The sequence below is a fragment of the Pararge aegeria genome, chromosome 11, assembly GCF_905163445.1.
Source record: "Pararge aegeria chromosome 11, ilParAegt1.1, whole genome shotgun sequence".
NCBI classification, from domain to species: domain Eukaryota; kingdom Metazoa; phylum Arthropoda; class Insecta; order Lepidoptera; family Nymphalidae; genus Pararge; species Pararge aegeria.
The window spans coordinates 3,554,741-3,582,385 of NC_053190.1; the positions used below are offsets into that span (position 1 = coordinate 3,554,741).

The 27,645-nt window shown below is 36.2% G+C and overlaps 1 protein-coding gene and 1 non-coding gene across 2 annotated transcripts in view; both read right to left on the reverse strand.

Moving 5' to 3' along the window:
• The window catches only part of LOC120627376, a 434,081-nt gene that overhangs the window by 357,368 nt on the left and 49,068 nt on the right, over positions 1-27,645 (reverse strand). The gene's annotated exons all lie outside the window — the stretch shown is intronic.
• On the reverse strand, positions 6,464-6,547 carry Trnal-cag. The gene has a single exon. It is a non-coding gene; the product is annotated as a tRNA-Leu (tRNA).

The following is a 27,645-nucleotide window of genomic DNA, read 5'->3' on the forward strand; positions in this document are numbered from 1 at the left end:
AAGCGAAAAATATTTGAAATAAAATCTCTACCATTGCTTGGACAAGTTCCAAGCGGATAACAAACATTTCTCCTCATTACCTATGCTCACCGTGTACCTTTGCAGATACAAAACAAATTCGGCGTTGACTCTTGTATATAGTAAGTACAATTTTCTATACGTCTTTGACACTTCAAAAGTTTGTTTTGTTACCAAAGCTACCGCGAGAATTATGTAAAATAAACTTAATAAAAAATACAATCTAGAGCTAGACGTGTCTATATACAATATGAGGTAAAAACAAACACCATAATTTCATGGCGTTGAAAAGAAAAGATCAGACTTCAAAGTTGCAGTGTAAACGTTTGACGCAAAGAGAAATTCATTGAATATTCCTCTGGGATTTGCGTAAACTGTAAAGCATGCAAAACGCCCACTTCGCGCTATGCGAAACATGCATTAACAGGCAATAAACAAAAGCAACAGTTTAAGCTCTGCAAAGGTCTCAGGGTACTGGAACGTTGCACGTTTCACGCAGAGACCTTATAGAAAGGAATTACAATCTAGGTATATTTATTAGGTAGATAACTATTGCAACTTTCTCTTTTCAAACAACTGCATGCATTTTTAATGCTAAGTAGACGTTCTTAGCTATGTTCGATGAAAATCTGTCCAAAATGGCCGCCAAAATGGTTTTCACAATTCCCTCAATATGAGAATAGATTTAATATTTTACTATCATAAAGCTATATATATTATAAGTATGTAATAGAAGACCTTTACTACGAGTCAAAAAAAGTATATATGATCAAATCCAAGATGGCCGCAACCACAAAATGGCGAACTATTATTTTTTTTTATTTTTGTCTGAAAATGTCACTAAGACTATAGAAATCAGAATAGGAAAATTGTTTGGTCACATACTAAGACATCCTATATATTTAAAATCTGTTAATAGTTCCTTTACTAATAAAAAATTATAATAATTATTTAAAATTTCAAAAATTTTATATTATGTTTCATTAATTCGGTAGAGCTCTGGGAGACCTGAGTAATCTGAGGCCTCGCCTCGCTTAGTCAACAAAATAAATATAAATAAATATACTAAGACAATACACACATCGCCACCTAGCCCCAAAGTAAGCGTAGCTTGTGTTATGGGTACTAAGATGACTGATGAATATTTTTAGGAATTATATATAAATAAATACTTAGAAAATACATATAAACACCCAGACACTGAAAAACACTTATGCTCATCACACAAACATTTTCCAGTTGTGGGAATCGAACCCACGGCCTTGGACTCAGAAAGCAGGGTCGCTGCCCACTGCGCCAGTCGGCCGACAAAAATATCATTAGAAACATATTAAATACTAGCTGTTGCCCACAACTTCGTCCGCATTTTTGTTTCAAAATAGGTTTTTAAGTCGTGCATTCTTGTAAAAAAGATCGGGTTTTTAAATAGAACTTTTCCAAGTAAGTGTTGTTAAGGTTTCCTTAATTTTTTTATCACGATGATATAAAAGAAATTTTCTAAAATAAACCTAAGTTACTCCTTATTACATCAGCTATCTGCCAATAAAAGTCCAGTCAAAATCGGTCCAGCCATTTCAGAGATTACAAACAGGCAGACAGACAGACAGACAAAAATTGTAAAAAAAATAAAATTGTTGTATGTACCGTAACAAACAGACACTCCAATTTTATTATATGTATAAATTTAAAAAAAAACATTGTGATATATGATACCGCCGCATACTTATATTTTGGTCCTCCATAAAGGTGTGAAGAAATTTTGATGTCTGATTATTTTTGATAGCGTAGCATAGCTAGTAGGGTAGTCCCGCGTTTTCAAGTAACGTATTTAAACAAAAAATTAATCGTTGCATCACGAGCGGTGGACGCGGCTCGGAGCCCGACGCCGCGGTGCGCGCGGGCGCCGGCGGCGGGGAGCAAGGTGCGTCATCGCACGTTATCACTAGCGAGCCGAGTGATCAGTCGACGGGGCCAATGCAAAAGCAAACTTATGCGGGCGTCGCGAAGGTCCATGACCCAAACGAAGGCTGGACGGTGGTGCAGAGGAAGTCGCAAAGATCTAAAAACCGGCTCATTGGTAATACAGGAAATTTTGTAGTAGAATGCGAAGAGAAATTTAGGGCGGCAGATAGGAAAATACCCTTATTCATTACGAATGTACATAAAGACACGGTGGAATCGGATATAATTAATTATATCTCGAAGAAAACAAAGGAGAATGTCACTTTGGAAAAAATTTCTATTAAACGACAGTGTGAACACCACGCATATAAGCTTTTGGTATCTCAAAGCAAACTCCCATTATATCTAGATGAGAATCTCTGGCCACAGGGAATAATTTTTCGTCGGTTTGTGCATTTCAAACATAAGCGTCTGAACGAAACGCCTGTTACAGAGGTCCCGCTGAATAATACACCTACTGTTAATGGATAAAGGTTTCTTATGTAATTTTGTTACTTTTAATTGCAAGAGCGTGAAGAGATCTGCACAATGTATTAGTGAGTTATGTAAAACTTCAGATATAATTGCACTTCAAGAACACTGGTTGCTCCCGGAAGAATTGTCTTTTCTTGACACTTTGTGCGATGACTTCAGCGCCACGGGAGTGTCTGCGGTGGACACATCGGCGGGTATTCTACGTGGAAGACCTTATGGAGGGGTCGCGCTGCTGTGGAGGCGTAGCGTCTTTCAAAAAGTGTCAGTGATTCAGTGTAACAATCGGCGCATCTGTGCTATAAAGGTAGTGTTACATGAAAAATCGTTTATCGTGATGAGTGTATATATGCCTACGGATGTGATTGCTAACCTAGCGGATTTCACGGACATTCTAAGCTCGGTGAGTGCCATTATTGAGACCTACGGGGAAAGTTGTGTATATATACTTGGGGACTACAATGCGCACCCTTCGGAGCGCTTTTATCATAAACTTACTCAGTTCTGCATAGAACGAGAATGGAGCTGTATAGATGCGGAAGTGCTAGGTCCGAGGTCGAATACCTATACTTTTTTAAGCGAAGCACACGGGTCTAAGCGGTGGCTCGATCACTGCCTAGTAACTAAAGCAGCGGCAGACTCCGTGCGCAATGTGTCAGTTCTATACGATGTGTTGTGGTCGGATCATTTCCCTCTGGTAGTGGAATGTAATATTGACGTTTTGATACCTAAGAGAGCGGATTGTAATACCTATTTAAATGAGATTTACTGGGGTGAGCGAAATCAACATCAAATAGACACATACCAGAGGGAATGTCACGAGAGGCTGAGGATGATTAACTTCCCACAGGAGCTTCACGGTTGCTGTGATCGTACATGCAGTGACATCAGGCATAGAGATGTAATAACTCAGTTGTACAGCAACATCGTTCAGGCCTTGATAGAATCGTCACTGGTAGGTCGAGAGAGCACTAGGCGCGTAAAAAGAAAGAAGGTCCTTGGTTGGAATAAGCACGTAGCCGAAGCTCACGGGATGGCCAGGCAAAAATTTTTGTTATGGTCGTGGTACGGTAAACCAACTTCGGGAATTATTTATAGAGAAATGTGTGAGGCTAGAAAAATTTTCAAATCTCGTTTGAAATGGTGCCAAAACCATGAAGAGCAAATTAAGTTGGATATTCTAGCCTCGCATCACTCAAAAAACGATTTTCGCGGATTTTGGAAACATACAAATAAAATGAATAACAAACCGTCACTGCCTGTGAGCGTTGGTGGCGTGTGTGAGCCAGACAAGATTTCCGATCTTTTCATGGAGCACTTCGTAGTTAAATCACCCCGGGGTCCTTCACAAACGATGCTTGATGTTGAGGCCAGTATTGAAATGGAAATTCAATTTAAGTGTAAAGACGTTGCTCACACAATTAAGCATATGACCAGAGGAAAATCTCCAGGTCATGATGGACTCAGCATTGAGCATCTACAGTATGCTGGGCCACATTTACCCAGAGTGCTCACAATGCTCTATAATATTTGTATGAGCCACAGTTTTATGCCTAGTGAGATGATGAGGACTATAGTTGTACCTATTGTGAAAAACAAAACCGGCGACTTAGCGGACAAAAACAACTATAGGCCTATCTCATTGGCAACGGTCATCTCGAAGGTGTTTGACAGCATGCTTAATAACCAACTGAATAAGTTATTTAGGCCACATGACAACCAGTTTGGATTTCAACCTGGAGTGTCGACGGAGAGCGCTGTGCTTGGTCTTAAGCATGCTGTCACATACTATACGAAGCGTAAGACTCCAATTTACGCCTGCTTTCTGGACCTATCCAAGGCTTTTGACCTGGTATCTTATGATATCTTATGGAGAAAACTGGAAGGAATTAAAGTTCCACTGGAACTCATCAATATTTTCAAATATTGGTATGGAAACCAGGTCAACAGCGTGCGATGGGCGGGCGTATTATCACGTCCGTATCTGTTGGAGTGCGGGGTGAGGCAGGGGGGTTTGACTTCACCTACGCTCTTCAACCTATATGTGAACGAGTTGCTCGGCGAGCTCAGCAGCACCAGGACCGGCTGTTACATAGATGGGGTTTGTTTGAATAACATTAGCTACGCTGATGACATGGTGCTGGTGAGTGCGTCGGTTTGTGGCCTGAGAAAACTGTTGGCGATTTGTGAAGCTTTTGTGGAAAAACACGGTCTTACTTATAATGTAAAGAAAAGTGTGGTAATGGTCTTTGAGGCCATGGGCAAAACACAGAAGAAAGTTCCACCCATCTTTCTAAATGGAAATGCACTAGAAAGAGTGTATCAATATAAATATCTAGGGCATATGTTGACCCCTGACCTCAAAGACGATACTGACATCGAGAGGGAACGGAGAGCAGTGTCAGTGAGAGCGAATATGCTGGCTCGCAGGTTTGCACGTTGTTCCACCAATGTAAAGATAACTTTGTTTAGAGCCTATTGTACATCTTTTTACACGTGCAACCTGTGGGTCAAGTACTCCACAAAATCGTACAGCGCTCTCCGTGTCCAGTATAACAATGCCTTCAGGGTGCTGATGGGGCTGCCCCGGTATTGCAGCGCATCAGGGATGTTTGCGGCGGCGCAAGTTGATTGTTTTTATGCGACAATGCGTAAAAGATGCGGATCCCTGGTGCGTAGATTGCGGAGCAGTTCCAACAGCATTCTGAAATTGATTGCCAGTCGATTGGACTGTGTATATGTAAATTATTGCTGCGTCGTTTCTAATGGAATGGTGCAGCGATGACCTACATACTTAATAATTAGGTACTTAGTGTTTTTTAGGTTAATTTACTAACATAGATATAAGCTTTGTATTACTAACAATATGAGTCTATGTTACTTGAAATAAATATTTATTTATTTATTATTTATTTATTTATAGCTTGATTGATTTTTAATGATGTCAGTACTCGTAGCTACCATTAATTAAAAAATATATGGATTTATCAGGTTTAGAATGTCTGAGTATGCTTTGGTTAGTAGCTTAGTTTGTAGGTTTGAACTTCTTTAACTTACTATAACTCCAAATAAGTGTGTAACGATTTCAAGTTTATTTACACCAAAGAGAGTACCGTTATCTGGATGAATCATCGATTTCGAAGGTCCTAATTCGGCCGTATCTTTCCTACATATTGGTTTGAATCATTATGTTAGATACCATGCAGTAGTTCTAGCCTCTAGGTACTTATATAATTGTTTTTTTATTGCACTAAAAGTTATCCCTTGACAGCAATCGCACCTGGTGGTAAATGATTTTACAGTCTGATGTCGTAGCGGGCTAGTCCTTGTCCGAGGGTGTCCTTAGCCACTTAATTCCATTTTGCAGATGATAGTAATCATTTTACCCCTAATGTTCTAAACGTTTACCATAAAATGTGAAAGGAAAAAGTTTGTGGGCTAGCAACATTCTACGGATGTCAAGTCAGACGTGTGCGTTTTCTCTGTTTTTGGGCACAATGCACCTCATCCAATAATGGCTGAATGAGGGTTCTGTATGTTTTTAATTCTAAGAATCTAAATACCTATGGGCGCTGTATTATAAAGAAAAGTGTGTTTACACACTTCGTAAGAATAAAAAACTACATGTTAATGAGATGGGGTATCCAATCTTAAAGTATGTAATCGCTTAAAGATAGCATTAATATTTATTATAATAATTTATAATTAATTGAAGGTCAAAGGGTAACTGCCGACGCGGCGTGCGTTTGGTTAGATAAGGGAAGAGACAATTCTTTGTCGGTTGAACATAATGTTAAAGTCTTGATAAAATACTTTAACCACTATGATGTCGCATATCGCTCAGTTCGTGTAATATATAAGTTTAATAAAGCTGCTATGTCCCCTTTTATCTCCGATTGCTTTATCACTTACCAAGTGACATTACAGTCACAGGCTACCTTGTAGTAGAATAAAGAAACAAAATAATAAATTTGGGTCGGGGTTAAAAATATTGTTATAATAAAAAAGTGTATGTCAGAAGTGGGATTCGAACCCACGCCCACAGAAGTGGACTGCGACCTGAACGCAGCGCCTTAGACCGCTCGGCCATCCTGACGATGGATATCATGCCGAAATAGGAAGTAATTTACTTCGAAGTGCATTGAACCCATGAAAAATTGTAATCGAAAATCGTTTTTAATTTTACCATCACTAATACAAACTAGAGGAAAGAAATTAAAACGCCCGGTAAAAGAACCAAAGTAACAGTTAACGTGTTGCGAAGCTAAAGTAAATAACTTAGAATCCATCTAATAACAACGTAAGAAAATAATACTAGATGTTGCCCGTGACATTGTCTGCATTTTTTGTTATTTTTTTTAATCCCGGGATAAAATGTATTCTTTGCCCGCCTTCAGTATGAAAACAGTGTATTATTTGCCGACATCGCATATAGATAACGAAGTATGAAAATCATCAGGCATCTGACAACCAATTTGGCGAAATGACGAACGCTGTCTTATTAGTGGAAGATCCCGGGTCCTCGACAGTCTCCCACTTCATAAAGATATTGATTTGATAAATTTATTAAAGAAGATTGGTTAAGTTGAAATTGTAGTCTCTGAGAAAAGAATCTGCGACAGACGAATTCACTCAGACGTATAGCCAAATGGCTTTTCAAGGACCTATCCTTTGGCGACGACGGAACACTGAACTTCTAAACCTAGGGTGGTAACCACAAGGGCGCAAAATTTGAATTATACCTCATTACTGCGTAATCAAGGACAGATACTTAACATTTCAAAGAATCGCCAGTTCATCCAAATGACCCCCCCACTCGAGGGCCCAGTATTGCGAGTCTTTTGAAACGCCCGCTTTGGGGGGGGGGCACTGAAGTAGCGTCAAGTTATACGCGGATTTAGAGAAAAACGATGTGGTCATCTAAAAGTCAATTATTAATTGATTCGTTATCATCATCATGTCCACCCATTACCGGCCAACTAAAGGGCACGTTGTTAAACGAGACGGAAAACACACCATTTTCACCTGACATTATTGTACACACGGGCGTAGCGAGGTCCAACATCATTGGCCTACATTTTATTCATAGACGTAGATTGTCTATTAAAAAAAAATACATTTTATAGGCTGTATGGTCAATGATCTTTGACGGTCCTGAAAGGAACAAATAAAAAAAATCAACAACAAAAAAAAATACTAAAGTATGAGATGAGAGACTGTTCCAATTGTTCTCTTTTTGAATTACTTTACCACCCGCGGTAAAGTAATGAAGTGTTTTCCACCCGCCGTCTATATAAAGAACGCCAATTTTTCGAACATAAGATTTGAATTATAATATAATCGTCTAAACAGCAAGCTACACTGTCGAGGAGTAAGCAAATTTACATTACCTAAACCTACTTAAACCTAAATGCCTATCCAATTGTAATAGTTCTTGGATCTGACTTCAAAAATTTAATCATTGTGATAACTGCAAGCAACAATAACAATTATAATCTGCTAAACCTTGATGCAGAGAGATACCTAACCTAAAAAATTTGGATAAGTGTCCTGTAAAAAGTAAATAAAAAAGCTAAATTTTATATTAAATAAATTGGCCCATTTTTTAAAGTAAGTAGTATTTTACATGAAAATTTATCCTCTGAAAGCTGAAGATTCAAGTTAACTAACTTAACTTGAGTTTGACATATAAAAATCAGAATAACTTTGAAAGGTACCAGGGTAACATAAATAAACAAGTGTTCATAATGCCATTTCCAGTTGTATCCTTTTATAGCGTCTCATCTTGCATTACCCATTGAAGCGTCTATAATGGAGGGACTATGGAAAAATGCCTTATATTACGGCACAGACTATATTCTTTAGAAATCTTTTATCAGACGGGTAATAAAACGATACAGGCACGACGAGCTTCTAATACAGATTGGAATGATGTTTTTGTTTCCTTTTGTTTGATGACTCTTTATCCGCCGAGGGCCTTAAGGACATAAAGTATTTTTGAAATAGGTTTTCTTCACTTTGATATTTATAAGCTATAGCTTTTGTTAAACCTTTAATAAAGGTTAAATAGTGATTCATTACCAAATAATAAAAAATTAAGTGGTTTTAACATGATGTTTTGCCAGGTCAGTGATAATTATATTTATCTATTTATTTAAATAAATAAATGAATGTAGTAAAAACGCGAAAATAGCTGAATCGTTTTTTATAATTTGCTGTCTATAGTGTTTGCATAAGTAACATGGTTTGAAAAAAAGCAATACTATAACAATAAAGACTAGTAGAAAATTAAAGAAAACATTTTGAATAAGAATTGCTATTCACTACTTTGCGATAACTTTTAATAAATGACGTTTTATGTGCTATGAAGTTCACTGAAATACTATTTTTTTTTTAAATATTAATTAGGTATAGAGTTACTTTTAAAAATTGGTGCAAATAACTTTTAATGTCGACTTTCTCGAAATGATAAAAATGGTAGTTAAACCTTATTAATTATAGACTCTTTCAATTATCACCTTCTGAGAAGTTAAGTAGGTGCCTATCTACGTTGTTATGAAATAAATCAAATAAATCTCCACTTAGCACTCACTAAAGTCAATAAAGCAGAAGAAGTGTATTATTGTACCCGGGGAAGCGTTATTGCAGTCGTTTTTAATGCCCCAATAGTGTGTCGCGGTAAAAAATAAAATTTATGTATTTCTGGAGTTCACACATTATTAAAAAGAAACGCGACGGTGCGTAGCAAAACTCTGGTGTAAAATACGAGGGAGTAGCGTTATAATGGTTTTAAATATAATGCTATTGAATTCCAAAGCTTGTTATTTTAAATACAACAATAATTACTTACACTAAATGATTCAAGATACGCATATTATAATCTACTCGTAAGTTAATTATTTTATTGCCAATGATACATACTTTATCAATAAGTGTCGAAAAGTAAAACCTGAGGTACTTTAAAAATAGCAAACAATTAATTACATAAATTCATAAGTAATTCAAAAAAATAGGGATAATTATCAGCTCCCCGCAATTTTGTCTGTAAAACTTCCTTTCATCAGCTATTTTACAACCTACTGCGTACTATCGCCCGCCCTTGCTATTACTTCATTTTCACTTAGTGTTATTTTATTTTTCATATCAAGCTCCTAGGGGCTCGTAAGCCCTAAAACTACTTCGCTCAAGTTATTGGACTTGGGAATTAGCAAATTTTTTTTAAATTTTTTACCCCCCTATTTTTTGGAGCTATGCTCTAAAACCCTCTCTCCTATGAGAAAGGAAGCCTATATAGGATAGAATCAGGCGTTTATTTTTTACAATTCCATGATATATTATGAAAATTAAGATTCAATATATAGGTAGTCAGTCTGTTTCTTGTGACTCTACCACCGCATTGGTTTGGATGATTACACCGGCAATAAAGCAGTCGCGGAGCAGATGCTGTGAGAGCAATCTCTTTGAGACGGATTGGTGCGGGCATAAGAAGGCGCAATGCATTTTAAATATTAATAAAGTTGCCGGTGATTTCGATGAAATATTGCGATAATATCGTCACTGTCATATTTATGGCCATGATGTTCAAAATGTAAATTGTGTTAGAGATTTAGGGATCACCATCGACCATAAACTCAGTTTCATTCCTCATATTGATAATATATGTAAAAGAGCATCAAAAATCACTGGGTTCATTAAGCGTAGCTCCAAAGACTTTCGGAATTCGAACACCAAAATATTGTTATTTAACGCTCTTTCAAGGAGTCTCCTTGAGTATGGTTCAGTTGCTTGGAATCCTCATTATAATGTTCACTCTATGAGAATTGAACGAATCCAAAAGCGCTTCCTGCATTATGTAAGTTTTGGTGATAAGTTATGTAATATTAATTCTAGCTACTTTTCCAGACTGCGGCACTATAAGTTATTAACTCTATCTGATCGTAGAAAACTATTGGACCTTTGTTTTTTATATAGACTTTTTAATAATGCCCTAGATGCGTCTGATCTACTTTACAAAGTTTCTGTCAGAATCCCAAGGCCGTTCAGTCGTGTAAAAAATTATATGCCTTTTAAAGCTGCCGTCTCGAAAACAAATCTGGGGGTCTCAGCGCCTATTAATAGGTTGTTAACTTTGTATAACAGCATTAATAAAGTGCTTGACATAGACATAATAGGGGATAGTCTTCCTATATTTAAAAAAAAACTAAAGGACCACTTCCTATCGCAATACGGTGGTACTGTTTAAACTTAGTTATTATTATTATTATTTTTTTTCCTTTACTCTTTTTTGTGTTAGTTTAGCTAACTTATGTCTCTCTTAATCGTTTTTTCTCCTTCTAACTAACAATATAGTTTTTATTTGCAAGTTGTGGCAGTCTTTAAGTGGGTCTACAATATTACATTTATATGTTATTTCATTTTTTGTTTAGTTTTTAAGAGTTGTTGTTGTAACCTGTTGATTGTCCCTTAAATAAATAAATAAATAAATAAATAAATAAATAAATAAATAAATAAATAAATTTATGTTCAATTGCAATGAGAAAAATTTTAATTACTTGCTGCGATTGTGATTAATTGTGACGTGACATACCGTGTGGTGACAGCAGATCAGAATACAGTTGTGAGCTTCCCTCCTCTTCGCGGATGTCGAACGTCGCCTCGTACGACATCATTAAGAGAATATAACGTAACACGGGCAGGAGCGCCCTCTATGGTACTACTACCATCTACTGCGATCACCTACCCATCTGCTAAGTGTGGCGATTATGGGCAAACCCCCCTGTAGTGAAATGTTCTCATGGTGATGATTTGCTCAGAAAATTCAATAAATAAATATAAATATACTACACATTGCCATCTAGCCCCAAAGTAAGCGTTAGCTTGTGTTATGGGTACAAAGATGACTGATGAATAATATGAATAATTACTTATAATATATATATACACAGACACTGAACATCATTCATGTTCATCAAAAAAACATTTTCCATATGTGGGAATCGAACCCACGGCCTTGGATTCAGAAAGCAGGATCGCTGCCCACTGCGCCAATCGGCCATAATATTTATGTAATCGCTGGCAGTGGCGTGCATAGAGGGTATGCAGATGATATAAAATGAAGAAAATCTCCAATAAGAGCTACAAAAACTTAAGCGTACACTTTTATAACTCTTTCAATGCCTATCCCTAAGTTTTTTATCACTCGCACTGAGATTTTCTTCATTTTATATCATCTTCCTATTTGGTGCATACCCTGTGCAAACCGTATTTGCACGTCACTGATCGCTGGATACAGTAACTTGTACGCCCGCCCACAACACGTGTGCCTCTGTTTATTGTGCTGTCATCGAAAGCTCACGGCTTTGGTAGCGGCCTCGCACGAGGTGCATTAATTTTTTAAACGCATTACCTACCACTCGCATTAAAATATTTACATTCAACCCGTATGGGGTTGAGCATCTGGTTCGATGAATAATGAATTAAATAATGTTTCGTATTTAATACTTGCTTAAAATCAACGGTTTCAACGGTGATCAGCGGTTTTTGCTTCCACGGCGAAAGAAAACATCGTGAGGAAAATGTTTCTGTGATGAACATGAATGTTTTTAGTATCTGGGTGTTTATATGTATATTATAATTATTTATGTATATTATTCATTAAAATAAATATTCATAAATAATCTTAGTACCCCATAACACATGCTACGCTTACGTTGGGGCTAGATAGCGATGTTTGTATTGTCGTAGTATATTTTTTTATTTATATTGTGGAAGCAGACCCGTGCCCTAAGTGGGCCGGTAATGAGTTCATAAGACGATTTGACCACAAATCACAAAGTTCTATGTTCGATTCCTTAGTTAGACCAAACAAAATAGCTTGTGTGTAGTTAAAGCAACCCTACTTGATATGATGTTTATTAATTTCATAATTTTTGATTTTGTTTATTATTTACCTCTTTGATGATTTTGTATTTCTCGATGTAAATAAGTTTGTTTTAATGTAAAAAAATTTTTTTTTTTGTTTATATATTATATTCTATGTTATTGTTCTTTTTTATGATTATTTTGTTATTGTTTAGTTGCGAGGATTCAGTGACGACGAAGATAATGGGGCTGGCTGAAAACCAGTGCTGCGCGTTTTAGTTTGCAGCTATACTGAGCCAGCTCCTTTGTCACACATTTTTTTTTTAAATTTTTATACTTAAACAATTATTTTATTTCACAAATGTAACATTTTACACAAATGTGTGACAATAAATACGATTTTTCTTTCTTTCAAAAAAAATGCGGAATTTGCTGCCGGAAAGATGTAACTAAAGAAATATGTTCAGTTCCTTTTGCGATAGAGATAAATTTTTATTTTACTACAAGTCAGCTCTTGACTGCAATCTCACCTGGTGATGACGTACTCTTAATCACCAGGTGAAAATCGGCGCTGTTAGCTCCCGCCGTATGGCGCATGCAGCACGATGAGCTTCGCGCCTTTACCTAGGTTTGCCACACATAACTTACGTGGTGTCTTTAATGTTGTAATGTGTGACGTAATTTTTTTCTTTCGTTCTTTGATGGCAGCAAACTAACCTGTTAATAAGGGGTATATTATTATAAACCTATACCTCTAATAGGTTAATACTCAAAATCCGAAACGCTTAAAAGCTTCTCGGTTAGATGGTAATCAGCCACCGTCGAAACCTCCGACCAGATCAGAGAAAGTTCAGAAATTATGAACGCCCGAATTGCCCCAGCTGGGGACGATCTCGGAACCACTACAGCAGTAAGATCGATAAAAACGCTGACCATCGAGGCTGGATTCGTCGGTTTACCTCTGTCTTGAAACTGGACCGAACTGTACATCCATTTTGATGAAATTTGGCATGCATGGAAAAGAATATAGGCTCCCTTTTATCCCGATTCCTTAAGAAGTTCCCGAGGGAAAACTGAATGTTGTTCTCAAGCTAAGCCGCGGGCAGACAGCTTTGAAATTTTGTATGCATATCGCCCATGCAACGAAAAAGGATATGTACTTTCTATACTGATTTTTCAAAAAGTTCCCGTGGTAGGCTTAAAAACTGTTAACGCGCGAAGCTTTAGACCCAATTCTGAAGTCTACCCAGATTAAGTCGCGGGCAGATGCCCGCCAATCCGCCTTGGAGCATCGTGGTGGCTCGCAGCTCTTTTATGAGACGAAATGCATATGTTATAATAGAAAGGGATATAGAGTGTAGACCAAACATTCTGTTCCTATGCGACCTGATGCACATCAGGTCAGGTCATATTTAAATTAGAAAATAATTTAACTCATCACATAAAACCTTTTCAACATGTAACTTTTAATGTATTTAAACGTTTAATTTCGTAAATTTGAAAGCCAACTTCATGCGGTTTTACTTTTTCAACGTAACATAACTTGTGAAGGGTCATAACCGTAACGTTTTGATTTATATAAACATAACTAGCTATTGCCCGCAACTTCGTCTGCGTTTGATTTTGTTTTTAAAGTATTCAGTATCACTAAGCCTTAAATTAGAGTAGTAGTATATATATATATATATATATATATATATATATATATAACATGTGACTGTCAATTAATTATAGACAAATAATTTGCAATAAAATAAAATTGCGACTATAATTAAAGATCTAATCTATCCTATCTCTTAAGTTGGACCAGAATGCTGACGGTGTGCCAATTTAATTTAAAATCGGTTAAGTAGTTTAGGAGTCCATCGCGGACAAACATCGTGACAGGAGATTTATATATATTAAGATTTACAAGGGCATACCTATCATATACGTTTAGCGTTTACGTTAAAATAACCCCTTTAAATGTGAAATGCGTTTTAAAAAATTATTAGGGTTCCGTAATATTGGAAATTAAATAAAAGCCCTTTGTATTATTTGTATTTGACGGCCGACTGGCGCAGTGGGCAGCGACCCTGCTTTCTGAGTCCAAGGCCGTGGGTTCGATTCCCACAACTGGAAAATGTTTGTGTGATGAGCATAAGTGTTTTTCAGTGTCTGGGTGTTTATATGTATTTTCTAAGTATTTATGTATAAATAATTCATTAAAATATTCATCAGTCATCTTTAGTACCCATAACACAAGCTACGCTTACTTTGGGGCTAGGTGGCGATCAGTGGCGTGCATAGAGGGTGTGCACAGGGTATGCAGATGATAAAAATTTAAGAAATTCTCCATTACGAGGTTTAAAAAACCCAAGGATAGGCATTGTTAGTGTTATAAAAAGCCTACCCTTAAGTAATTATAGCTCTTTTTGGAGATTTTCTTCAATTTATATCAACTGCATACCCTGTGCATACCCCTCTATGCACGCCACTGGTGGCGATGTGTGTATTGTCGTAGTATATTTATTTATTTATTTATTATGATACCATACGTTTATGATACCTTTGTATGTAAAGTATAGTTTTCCGGAATTTGGTTTTTAAAGTTAAATAAATAAATAAATATACTACGACAATACACCCATCGCCATCTAGCCCCAGCTAAGCATAGCTTGTCATATAGGTAACTAAGATAGCTGATGAATTTTTTTATGTATATAATATGCATTAATACTTATACTAAACGGATACTTATACTTATACTAGACAGACAGACAAACACCCAGACACTGAAAAACATTAATGTCCATCGCACAAACATTTTTCAGTTGCGGAAATAGAATCCACGGCCTTGGACTCAGAAAGATGGGTCGCTGTCCACTGCGCCATTCGGGTGTCAAATCCCTTCTGGATTTCTTTTTCAAACTTTAAAGAAGAAATGTGTCGTATTACATAAGGCGATATATTTACTAGTATAGAAGCTAGCAACGTTTTCGAGAAAGAATTTTAGGTCAGGGATTTTGACTATTTTTTTAATCAACACCAATATTGTAAATACGAAAGTGTGTTTGTATGTTTTCCCTTACTTTACTCCCAAACTAAGCAACCAATTGACTTGATTTTTGGCATAAATTTAGTTGAAAAGACAGAAAGTAACATAGGCTACTTCTTATCCCTAGAAAACAAACGATTCCCACGGGTTTTTTCAAAATCAATAATAAACGGGGACGAAGATAGGCAACGGGAGCCACAGGACCTTATGTTGACACCCGCCAATGCCTGACCGACTTGTATTTATTCGCCTCTTAAAATCGGAGTTTTGACGTAGTACGGGACCCATTGATAGCGCGAGGTCCACTCGCACTTAACAGCTTTTTTATCTTTCAGCAAGCATATATCTCCATCGTTAGTTGCCATTATGGTTAGAATGAGAGCATAATATTATGTCTGCCCTTTGATGAATTTAATGGAGTATTTAGATAGCTCTGACTATAATTAATGGCAATTTTAAAAGGATTTTAGCGTTATGACGTCTGCTAATGTTTAAATGGAGGTGCAAGTTTGTATAGTGCATTATTTTATGAGAGTTAATGGCGTACTTATATGTTGTTTTATGACCAGGATTTTAGGATTCCACAGTCCTACAAAGAAGCCTGTTATTATCATGCCAATATCTGCCAATGTGTGTTGGTCAATTTATTGGGAAACTAGATGTGGGTAGGTTAAGCCGTACCGTTAAAAATCGGCCAAGTGCAAGGTTTTAGCATTAGTAAGCTTTTCAGTTTAGTCCACGAATCCGCACTGGGTCAGCGTGGTGGACTACAGCCTTAACCTTTTCTGACTGTAGGAAGAGACCCGTGCTCTGTAGTGGGCCGGTTAAAGGTTGATGTGATGATGATGAAGGCTTTTCGTGACAGATTTATTGCGGGAAATTAGGTACTACCGTCATGCTTATTTCTGCTGCAAAGGAGAATTACTGTGTTCGTTAGGGTGATTAGGTATCTCACGCTTGCTTATCGCAACCCTGCCCGTTTAAAGAGTGTGGTTTCTTTTTTTTATAATCTATTTATTTAAGGGATTTTTATAGGTTACCTAAAAAGAGCGTGGTTGCATGTGTTATTACAGGCACATCAACGTCCCAGGTTAGGGCACAGGGTAGCACTTCAAAGGACTCTATCCTTGCATAGCCTTCGAAGAGTTGCTCTCTTTATAGCCGATGAATCTTCACTTAAAATAAGTTGGCCCACATCTTCTAAGTCTGCGAATTATAACGATTTAAAACAAAGTCTCGCGCAACTAAGGTTCCGTACCTTGAATAAATAATAGTTTAAAAAAACTAAAAAAACACGCTTTTATAGAAAACCGAACTAAAATATAGAAAATAAATATTAATAAATTTAAATTAAGAATAGTGTTAAAAATATCAATAAATATAAATTAATAATAGTGTGAATAAAATTAATATTCTATTGTAAAAAAAGCGTGGTTTGCATGGTGTCAATAGTTATAAATCTTTTATTGACAGATATGAGTAGAGTGATCATCATTTTGACAATATCTTAAAAAGCACCCCACGCTTTTTTTTTAATAAAATATTTTTTAATTCACACTATTATTAATTTATATTTATTGATCGAATCGAGTTCAAAGAGGTCGGTTACATACATACATTACAGGTGAAGCTAATATAAAGCGTGTAAAAAAAGTATCACTTTTAATGAAAAGGTTAAAATCAAGTGGGTATTTTGCCTTGGAAAGCATAAGTTTATTTGGAAACTAAAATTAATAATGATTAATCGCTTTTGTCTGTTCTACAAAATTACTATTTTTAATTATTTTTGATTCCAATCATGTAATATTTAAATACATAATAATTCAACTCTTCACGTTTGCTTCGTGAACGTCGCCGCGTCGGTGCAAAGAACGAGAATAGATTTTCTTAAATTTATCAAAAGGGAATAAAAAACAATGTTATAAACATAACTATAAAATAAACGTCTTTAAAATAATTATACGTTTATTTTATTGTTTATTACGTTTATTAGTTTGTAATAATACAAACAGTAATTTTAAAACAATACCGATATAAGGCCACAAGTCTTATAGGTAATATTAGCGATGCAGACCACCCACAAGCGTGTCAGACCTTCGTGCAGGGGTTATCAGTAAACTCCCTTGTTATCATGCCTAATGACATATAACTTATTTTTAACACAATGAACTATTGGCTGAGATAGGTCTAAAATAACTATTTTCAAACCATGTTCTAGCACAGAGGTTCTATTTAGGTACCAACACCTTAATATATTATACGAGTACATAATCCTATCCCTTCCTCTCTAATATTATTAATGTCAATGTAAGTTTGTTTGTTACGCTTTCACGCAAAAAGAACTTAACCGATCCTCATGAAACTTTGTACACATATTCTTGGAAGTGTTAGAAGTAATATAAGATACTTTTTCTCCCGACATTAAGCTCGGTTCCTTTGGAAGAGGGGATGAAAGTGTTTGACAATTTTGCACCATAACTCTGACAAATTATAACCGATATAAATTATTATTTTTGTACTATAGAGGTTATAATAGGTGTTTGATTTGGCCAAAACTTTGTGCAGATCTGATGAATGTAGTTGGAGATAGAGGACAGAACTCCTCAGCGGACAGCAGAAAACCCCTCATTTAAGGCTTAGCGATACTGAATACTTGAATGCCAATTGAATGCCACATCCAAAAACAAAATCAAACGCAGACGAAGTTGCGGGCAACAGCTAGTAATATATAAATCTTCTGAACGTGTGTTTGTAACTTAACTCCTTTTAAATAGCTGGACCGGGTAGGATGAAATTCTGTGTGTTTATTTCAATAGGTATTTGGATGGTTTGAAAACACAAGTATCTCGGAGACTGGGATACTTGTGTTTTCAAAATAAAAAAACGAGAGTTTTGGCAGCCGGTTGGCGCCCTGAGCAGCGACCCTGCTTTCTTTTGGGTTCGATTCCCACAACTGGAAAAATGTTTGTGTGATGAAAATTAAAATATTCATCAGCTATCTTAGTACTAATTACTAATAACTAATTTGGGGCTAGATGGAGTTGTGTGTATTGTAATAAAAAAATAGAAAAAAAATCACAAGAACCTATGAAAAATTTTGTTTTTTTAAAACCAAAATAAACGTGGACGATGACGCGAGCAACAGCTAGTTCTGTGTAAGCCATTTTATTAATTAATAAAAATCTTTTCGATGTTAATTATTGTCTGTTGGTATATATTTTGGAAACGAGTTGGAAAATCACAAGTTTTTTATCATTAGTCAGTTTACTCTGTTTTCTTCCGATCATGTTATTTCTGAAAGCGGTGATAGCGCAGTGGGTAGGAGTTCGACATCTCTATCAGGGGGCCGAGTTCGAATCCCAGCACGCACCTCTAACTTTTTTAAGTTATCTGCGTTTCAAGTAATTAAAATATCACTTGATTCGACGGTAAAGGAAAACATCGTGAGGAAACCTGCATGCCTGAGAGATCTACATAATGTACTCAAAGGTGTGTGTAATCCACCAATCCGCACTAGGCCAGCGTGGTGGACTATGACCTTAACCCTTTCTCACTGTGGGAGGAGACCCGTGCCCTGTAGTGGACCGGTAATGGGTCGATATGATGATGACGACGTCATTTCTGTTTTGATCACCGAGCAGGGTATGCAGATATAAAATGAAAAAAATCTCCAGTACCAGTTATAAAAACTTAAAGATAGGCTTTGTAAGAGTTATAAAAAGTTTTTTTAACTTGTACTGGACATTTTCTTAATTTTTTATCATCTGCATACCCTGTGCATACCCTCTACGCTACGGGTACGCTTTGTACTAATAAAATCAATAGCCAGTTATTATTTAAGGGACGTGTATCAGCAGGACCGAGCTAGGAAACGTGTGTACCGCAATATCCCACAATACACGATGTTATTATACCCATATCCGATTTCGGCGAGCTTAGGGTTGCCACTTATAAATCCGGTATACATCTAACAGAAAAGGCTTAGCTGGTTTTATATGACAACTTAGTAAAACTTTTTTTTGAATATACTTAGTAAAACTTTTGGTATTATGTGCAATTGGTATAAAAATATCAAGTACTTAGAAAAAAGTATAAAAAAAAAAAAAAAAAATACTGAATAGTCTTTAGTTTAAAATAAGTGCTTCTAACAGATTTCTTATGATATTTTTTTCAGAAGCTAAACACTTAGGCTACTTTTTTTTTATTTTGTAAGTAAGCGTAGCTTGTGTTATGGTTACTAAGATGACTGATGAATATTTTTATAAATAATATACATAAATACTTAAAATATACATATAAACACCCAGACACTGAAAAACATTCATGCTCATCACAAAAACATTTTCCATTTAAAAGCATTTAGGAAAGTTTTACGAAGTCAATGTTCTTTAGATCTCTGCAGTGTAACTCTACCAGCGAAATTACATTTATACTGCAAATGCATGCGACATTGGCCGCTTACAATTTCTTAGTACAATTTTCCTAGATACGTATACTTTAATACACTAGTCTCCATCTTTAACAGTGACGCTTTATTTAATTTTCAAAAATTCAAATTCAATATTCATTTATTTCAAGTAGGCTTAAACTATAAGCACTTTAAAAACGACAAGTATGTCTGTTCGTTTTGACTGTACCTCAGGTTCGGAAGGCTGATTCTACGGCGAAAAAGCCGGGAAGAAACTCAGCAGTTGCTCTTTTTCAACATCAATAATTTACATTTTACATTTTAACATTAAATTATCTATCTTGCAGTTGGCCTTTGTATAACGCAGGCCTGGACACTGTAGTCTTTTAAGTGGTTCTACCCCCAAAACGATATGGGATTTTATAACATCTGAACTCTTTCTAGAAGTCTGGTGGGAAGCTTCAGCGTGGGTGATACCACCCTACGACCACCAGGTGCCGCCAAGCGGTTAAGATTGAGGCAAAGATAATAATGCTGTATTCCGGTCTGAAGGGCGTGGTTGCCGGCGTTATAACAGACACATGAGGCTACACTTACGCCTCAGCGCTTAATGAATATAGGGCGGCATGTTTCAGGTACTGTTTCTTTGCGATGGTTTTCCATCTGCTTAGTCCGTCAATTAGTTCAAATAAGTTCAAAGTTTATATAAAACGTAAGCTTACAGAAAAATCCTATTATAACGTTAAGGATTACTTCAACGATAGAAAAGCTTGGGTGTGAATTGCTCTAACTTCATAGCTTAATATAAATTTACTGTGAGATGGTGATAACAAAAAAATCACCCGGCTAAGTTCTAAAGAACCCTCGTTGCTTTAGATTTAAGTTGGCGAACGAAGTTATCACCATCCCCTTACAATTATGTTAACATATTATATGTATGAACGCTTCATAAGTGCATGTGATAGGCCTACATGAATAAAGAAGTTTTGAATTTGAATAAGATTTATTACTCTAATAACAAATCTTAAGTCTGAGCAATGTCAAAGTTCTGTAGACGTTAACCTTGGTGGCAACCCTAGATGTAAGTTATAGCTCGCATACAGTCCCTCTGCACGTTGAAATTCCATGTAATTCTACTCGGCACTTGTACGAGTGTATTTAATAACTTTGCGCGGTGCCTAATAACTTAGGCGGAGGCTTTGAAAAGTTCCCTTGTAAAATTTAATAATTTATTCAATTTATACTCTAAACTTCCTAGGTACGGCACATAGTTGGTAGTTGTTTAACTTGCTGTAAAAGGCGCGAAGCTACGTTTGTGAAAGTTTTGTTATATCTTAATTTAATAATCAACGTCAAAACTGAAGGAAATTACAGAGGAAAAGCTGATAATGGTTCTTTTAGAATTATACTTGCTATCCTGTGTTTACAGTTACATTAGTAGTTAACATAATTATTGTATGGGTAGGTACTGTGTATGTATATAATACGTGTACTTTTTGTCATGCTTCGCTTCTCATGAGCTATATGTTTACTGTATACACATAGCACATAGTACATAGTACATAGATTTAGTACTTACTTCTATCGGCAGTCCCCAAAGACTGCCCCGCATGTATTTTTTATTGTACAAACAGAACGTTTGCCACTACCTGAGCCTAAGCTCTACCTGACGTTATCTGAAATTCGAGCTTTAACGCAAGATGAATAACATCCATTTTACCCTAATGTTCAAGTTATTCCATACTCGATAACTACTCCTCAATTGCGAGCGAGCAGATTTTGTACTAAGGCTGCAGGCTTTGTGTCGCGTCGTCGTCGCCGTCATCACCAATCAATACGATGATCCGCATTCATGGCACGTCATACGAAAACGCATCCATCGGTATACATTACTAATGATTATAGAGCTGCGAGACTCGCAAACTTTGATGGTATGATCACTTAGAAGTGCCCAAGTTGGATACCAAACCCTGGAAATATAATCTTTGCATAGTGTAACGACCGCTGTATGTACGCTTAGGCCTTTAAAACTATGCAACTATTTTATTAAAGTACTAGCTGTTGGCCGCGACTTCGTCTGCGTTTGATTTTGTTTTTTAATGTGACATTCAATTTAGTTGTATTTCTAAAAAAAATTAAAGTATTCAGTGTCGCTAAGCCTTAAATGAGGGGTTTGCTGCTGTCCGCTGAGGAGATCTGTGAGAGTTTGGGCAAAATTCTATCTCTATATACCTCAATAGTACAAAAATAATTATTTAAATCGGTTATAATTTGTCGGAGTTATGGTCTAAAATCGTCAAACACTTTTATCCCTTCTCCCAAAGGAACCGAGCTTAATGTCGGGATAAAAAGTATCCTATATTACTTCTAACACTTTCGAGAATATGTGTACAAAGTTTCATGAGGATCGAATAAGTAATTTTTCCGTGAAAGCGTTACAAACAAACTTACATTGACATTTATAATATTAGTAGGGATAGGGATTCAGCAATAGATAGAGTGATTCAAAAGGAAGGTTTACATACATATTATACTTAGAATTTTTTTTTGGAAACCTATTTTTGTGCGCTTATATTACTAAAGCTTACCGATAACTACGAGACTAAACCATACGAGACAGATCAAATTAATGTGCCTACTACTGAATTGTATATCTTCTTTTTCTTACGGTGCCGTCTCCTTACGAAGTTTGACAATCATTAGGGCTATCTCTACCTAGGACACCGCTGCTCTAAATAATGATTTGGTGCTTTTAATAGAATATGATGATATTCTATTCCGGCCATTCTTCTGCCTGCCACTTTACACTTCGGAATTGTATATAGACTAATTATAATCATAATGACCCCGCACCGGTAGGCGCAGCGTAGGTCGGCCCCCAACGAGGTGGACAGATGACATCAGGCGAGTAGCTGGGAGCCGCAGGAGGCAAGCGGCCCAGGACCGTGTATTGTGGAACTCCCTACAAAAGACCTATGTCCAGCAGTGGACGCCAATTGGTTGAGGTGATGATGATGATGATGAATTGTCAGAACAAGCAAAACTATCGCCTATAAACATATCAACACTTCGCAGGGCATGCAAAGAACACGTCCTGCAACGTGCCGACCTGTGTCCATCAACCTGAGGTAGGCGTTAAGGCTCTTATGCCTAATTACATCGGCAGCTAGCCCTTCACGACGAAACACAACATTACAACACTGACAAGACGCCGCGCCGCGGTTTGGCCTTCAGAAAGCTAACTTCAGGTTGGACAAGGTAAGTAGTGTGATCTGTATAGTTGGGAATTTCTAAGCGATCACAGCATACTCATTCAAATGCGACGTTACAAAATAACGAACGTATGCATAAACGCAATCGCTAATGACTGCTTGACACAATAAAAATCACGCACTCGTTCAAATCACTCCGTTCGTGCTGCGATTTAATTGGATGAATAATTTGTAGGTTTGGTTTGCGTTTCATATTGTTATTACTAAGGTTCGCCCGGTATGAAGACCTCACGAATTATAAGCTTATAGCTAGGTATTTATATTTTTAACAAACTTACAAAAGAGGAGGATATTGTCAATCGGTTGTATTTTTTTTTAATTTCCACGACCGAAAAGCCTCCCACCACACACGGTTCACCACTGCGCCGGCGAGGTCGTAAAATAATACTTGTAATTATTAAATTTATCATCATCATCATATATATCATCATTTCCTGCCACGTATAATTTGAGTACCTATAAGGCTAGAGTGAATAGGCTTTTTCTAGGCAAGCGTGCTCCAACCTAGACTTCCTAGACTTCATCATTGCTTTCTAACGGGCATGATTGTCGCTGGCAAACGCTGGCCTATCGTTAATAAAAAAAAAAAAAAACCTGTTACCAGCCCTCTAAGCCGTTTAGGACTAACATTACGGAAAACTCTCAGGCATGTAGGTTTCCTCACGATATTTGCCTTCGTCGTTGAAGAAAGGGATATTTTAAATACCTAAAACGCACATAACTTTGAAAAGTGAGAGGTGCTGGGATTCAAACCCCCCCCTCCTTTTTAATGTTTCAGCGCCTATTAAGAGAATATATAACTATAACTTATAATTGTACGCGGCAGCCTTCCAATGCTTAAAGAAAAATTGATCGTTTATTTTTTAAACCATTGTGTTAAAGACAATATCTCGAACGTGTGATGTCTACAGTAAAAAAGAATAAAAAGTTGTGAGCATTCTAAAACTTGTAGGTAGTATTTTTATTTTTATATTAATTAAATTCCTTTTTCTTTTTCTCGCAAGTTGTTTTAACTATTTAATTTGAACAGCCTGAGGTAACCTCTTAGTGGGTTTACATCAAAACCTATTTGAATATTTTTTGGCGTCAAAATTCAGAAAACTTTATTTCAAGCAAGCCCATTTTATAAGCACTTTTGAAACGTTCTGTCAGTCTGTTTGTAGTGACTCTACTAACTGTTCGGAAGGCAGATTCCACCGAGAAAGTAGGCAATAAACTCAGAGGATTGCTCTTGATTTGAACATCACTTTATCAGTTCACAATCTTCAAAATTTATTATTTTGTGAGAGATGAGAGCGGAGCCTGCTTCCAAGCAGCCTTGTCGCTTTGTTACCTGTTGATGCCCTCATTATATAAATAAATAAATGTATTTTTAAGTACGTACTTTACGTACGCTATTTTATATATGAACACGTGTATGGCTTAATTATGCGTAAGCTTAGCTTATTAGCATTCACTTATACTGGTCAAGGGTTAAAAGCTTGCTATCGACTGGGTTTAGCTTTTTGAAGTGGATATGCATAATTAATACAATGTTAGTGTCCTGGTTTTACAACAATGTAACTTAAACAGGAGTGGAGATATCAAGAGCTTTATTAACCCTTTTTTTATTTTACGCTCCAAGTTAGCTCTTGACTGCAATCTCACCTGGAGGTAAGAACGAATATAATCGATATATTTTAGATGAACTTCTTCAGATCTATATCACCATCTTTTGTAGTGAGCTTTACGATCTTTTACAGTCAGTTTCAAGGTTTGATAATTTTGGCAAAGGCTTTTCTCAGCTAGTACGTGATGATATGTCTAAGATAGTACCGGGCTAATCTGTTAAGGAGTATGGTAGTCGTACCCCTAATCGGTTTCCACGCGACATCGCACCGGAACACTAGATCGCTAAGCGGTACGTCTAGTCACGGCCAAAGCCTCCCACCAGACCAGATCAGAGAAAATTCAAATAATATAATTTCCCAAATTTTCTCCTGCCGGGTATCGAACCCGGGACCTCCTACTTAAATTCACAGCGGTCACCGTTGGGCCAGAGAGTTCGTTAAATAACTATTAATAATAAATAAAATTGATAAAAAGATCGACTATACCTACCAACTTTATTAGAAGCTATTTTATATGTAACTAGCGTACCCAGCCCAGCCAGGGCTAGATTTTGCTTTTTTTAATTAAACAATAAACTTACATCATTAAATTTTAAATTTAAGTCTCATAATATATTAAATCATTTATTTCTCTCCGTATTCATTCTCTTCTATTCTCTTCTCGAGCGGGTGAAGATCATTATCTACACCCATGTACACCCAACAAAAGAATATCATCATAGTAAATAAAAGCTGTATTTGACAGTTCAAAAATAGGAGTGCTCCGATCATCACCAAACTTTACAGGATTACTCGCCAGGTCAATCTGGAGATTCCCTGAAAGTTTCATTGAAATCGGTCCAGCCGTTTCGGAGCCTATACGGAACATACCCACACACTTTCTCTTTTATATATATATATATATAGATAGATAGATAATAATCAAAATTGAGGTACTTTGTCCAGCATTAGAAAGACCGTCATGTGAAAAAATGAAATCTCATAAAAATCTATAACAATATCTTTTGTAGCAAGCTTTTAGATCTTTTACGGTCCATTTCCAGTCAGTTTAGCATATTTTATGTTTGTCAGAATTATCAAACCTTGATAATACGGGTCCAAAGTTTTGGTATCTAGTTCTTGACTTTAGAATATACCAAACTATGTAACAATTCAAATATAACCGAACAAGCTATTTCGAAGTTCCAATGGACGAAGTTTGATAGAACTTTTAAGTTTTTACGACTTCTATCGGAAACCAAAGTTGACAATCGAAATGGTGTAATTTTAAAACCGACGTCAAAAAGAAGTATCTAAATACAACCCTATGTATATTGGAAGGTAGATATGGTAGTAGATATATATATATATATATTGTCGACTATATGGACCAATTGTGGCTGAAGATCTCTTTGAAAATGATATGTTCATCCCATATCATTTCCAAACCTTCATCAAATTATTGCACTGATTTTAGTGCAATTATTTTATATACCATACAATACAAAGCATATTGATGTAGCTTTCATCATCGTCATCACACCAACCCATTACCGGCCCATTACAGAGCACGGGTCTCCTCCCACATTGAGAAGGGGTTAAGGCCATAGTCCACCACGCTGGCCCAGTGCAGATTGGTGACTTGACACACCTTTGAAAACATTATGGAGAACTCTCAGGTATGCAGATTTCTTTGCGATTTGCCTTTACCGTTGAAGCAAGCGATATTTCAATTGCTAAAAACGCACATAACTTACAAAAGTTAGAGGTGCGTGCCGGGATTTGAACTCCGAACGTGAAGTCCTACCCACTGGTCTACATTCAATGATGTAACTATAAGTTTTTAAATTAAGAATTAATCAAATTTCAATGTCTACATATATTCTCGATAAATGATAGATAGAGCCACTATTTGATAATATGTTCAAATTGCTCAAACCAAATATTAGGAGAAGGTAAATTTGTAAACCTAATCGATGTTGCAAAAATATCTATCAATTTTTACACGAATCAAATTAGGCTAAATTACATATTTCTATCCGAGAAAAGTGAAAGATAGAGTAACTGTTCAAAATCTTCTAATTATTCAGAACCAAATAACAGGAGATTTAAATTTGTAAACCTAATCGATGTTGCAAATATAACTATCAATGTTTTGATTCAGATTTCAGAACGAATCAAATTAGGATAATTTACAAACTTCTATCCGAGAATAGTGAAAGATAGAGTAACTGTTTAATAGATCCAAATTTTTCTGGATAAGTGAAAGATGGAGTAGGTAACTGTTTAATATATTCAAATTATTCCAAACCAAATATCAGGAGATGTAAATTTGTAAAACTAATCGTAGTTGCAAATATAACTATCAATTTTTTAATTCAGATTTCAGCACGAATTAAATTTGGCTAAATTACAAATTTCTATCCGAGAAAAGTGAAAGATAGAGTAACTGTTCAAAATATTCTAATTATTCAGAACCAAATAACAGGAGATTTAAATTTGTAAACCTAATCGATGTTGCAAATATAACTATGAATGATTTGATTCAGATTTCAGAACGAATCAAATTAGGATAATTTACAAACTTCTATCCGAGAATAGTGAAAGATAGAGTAACTGTTTAATAGATCCAAATTGTTATGGATAAGTGAAAGATAAAGTAGGTAATTGTTTAATATATATTCAAATTAAACCAAACCAAATATCAGGAGATGTAAATTTGTAAAAGTAATCGATGTTACCAAGAACGTGACTATCGACGTGTACACAACGACACACGTGCGGTGTGCAATTGAGCTTAGCGCGCACTACTGTTAATTGCTACGGTTAGATTACCGCAACGACCGGCGACAGTAAACGTGGTTTGACATTTGTAACGCAGTATTCATTCATATTAAAATGAATAGTTTTAACAACAAGGGTATTTATAAAGCAGTAAAATACTTTTTAATTCATTCTAATCGGACATTTGATTTAGAAGTTATCGCGAGTTTAACAAATTATAGGGCTACATCTAAACAAAACCGT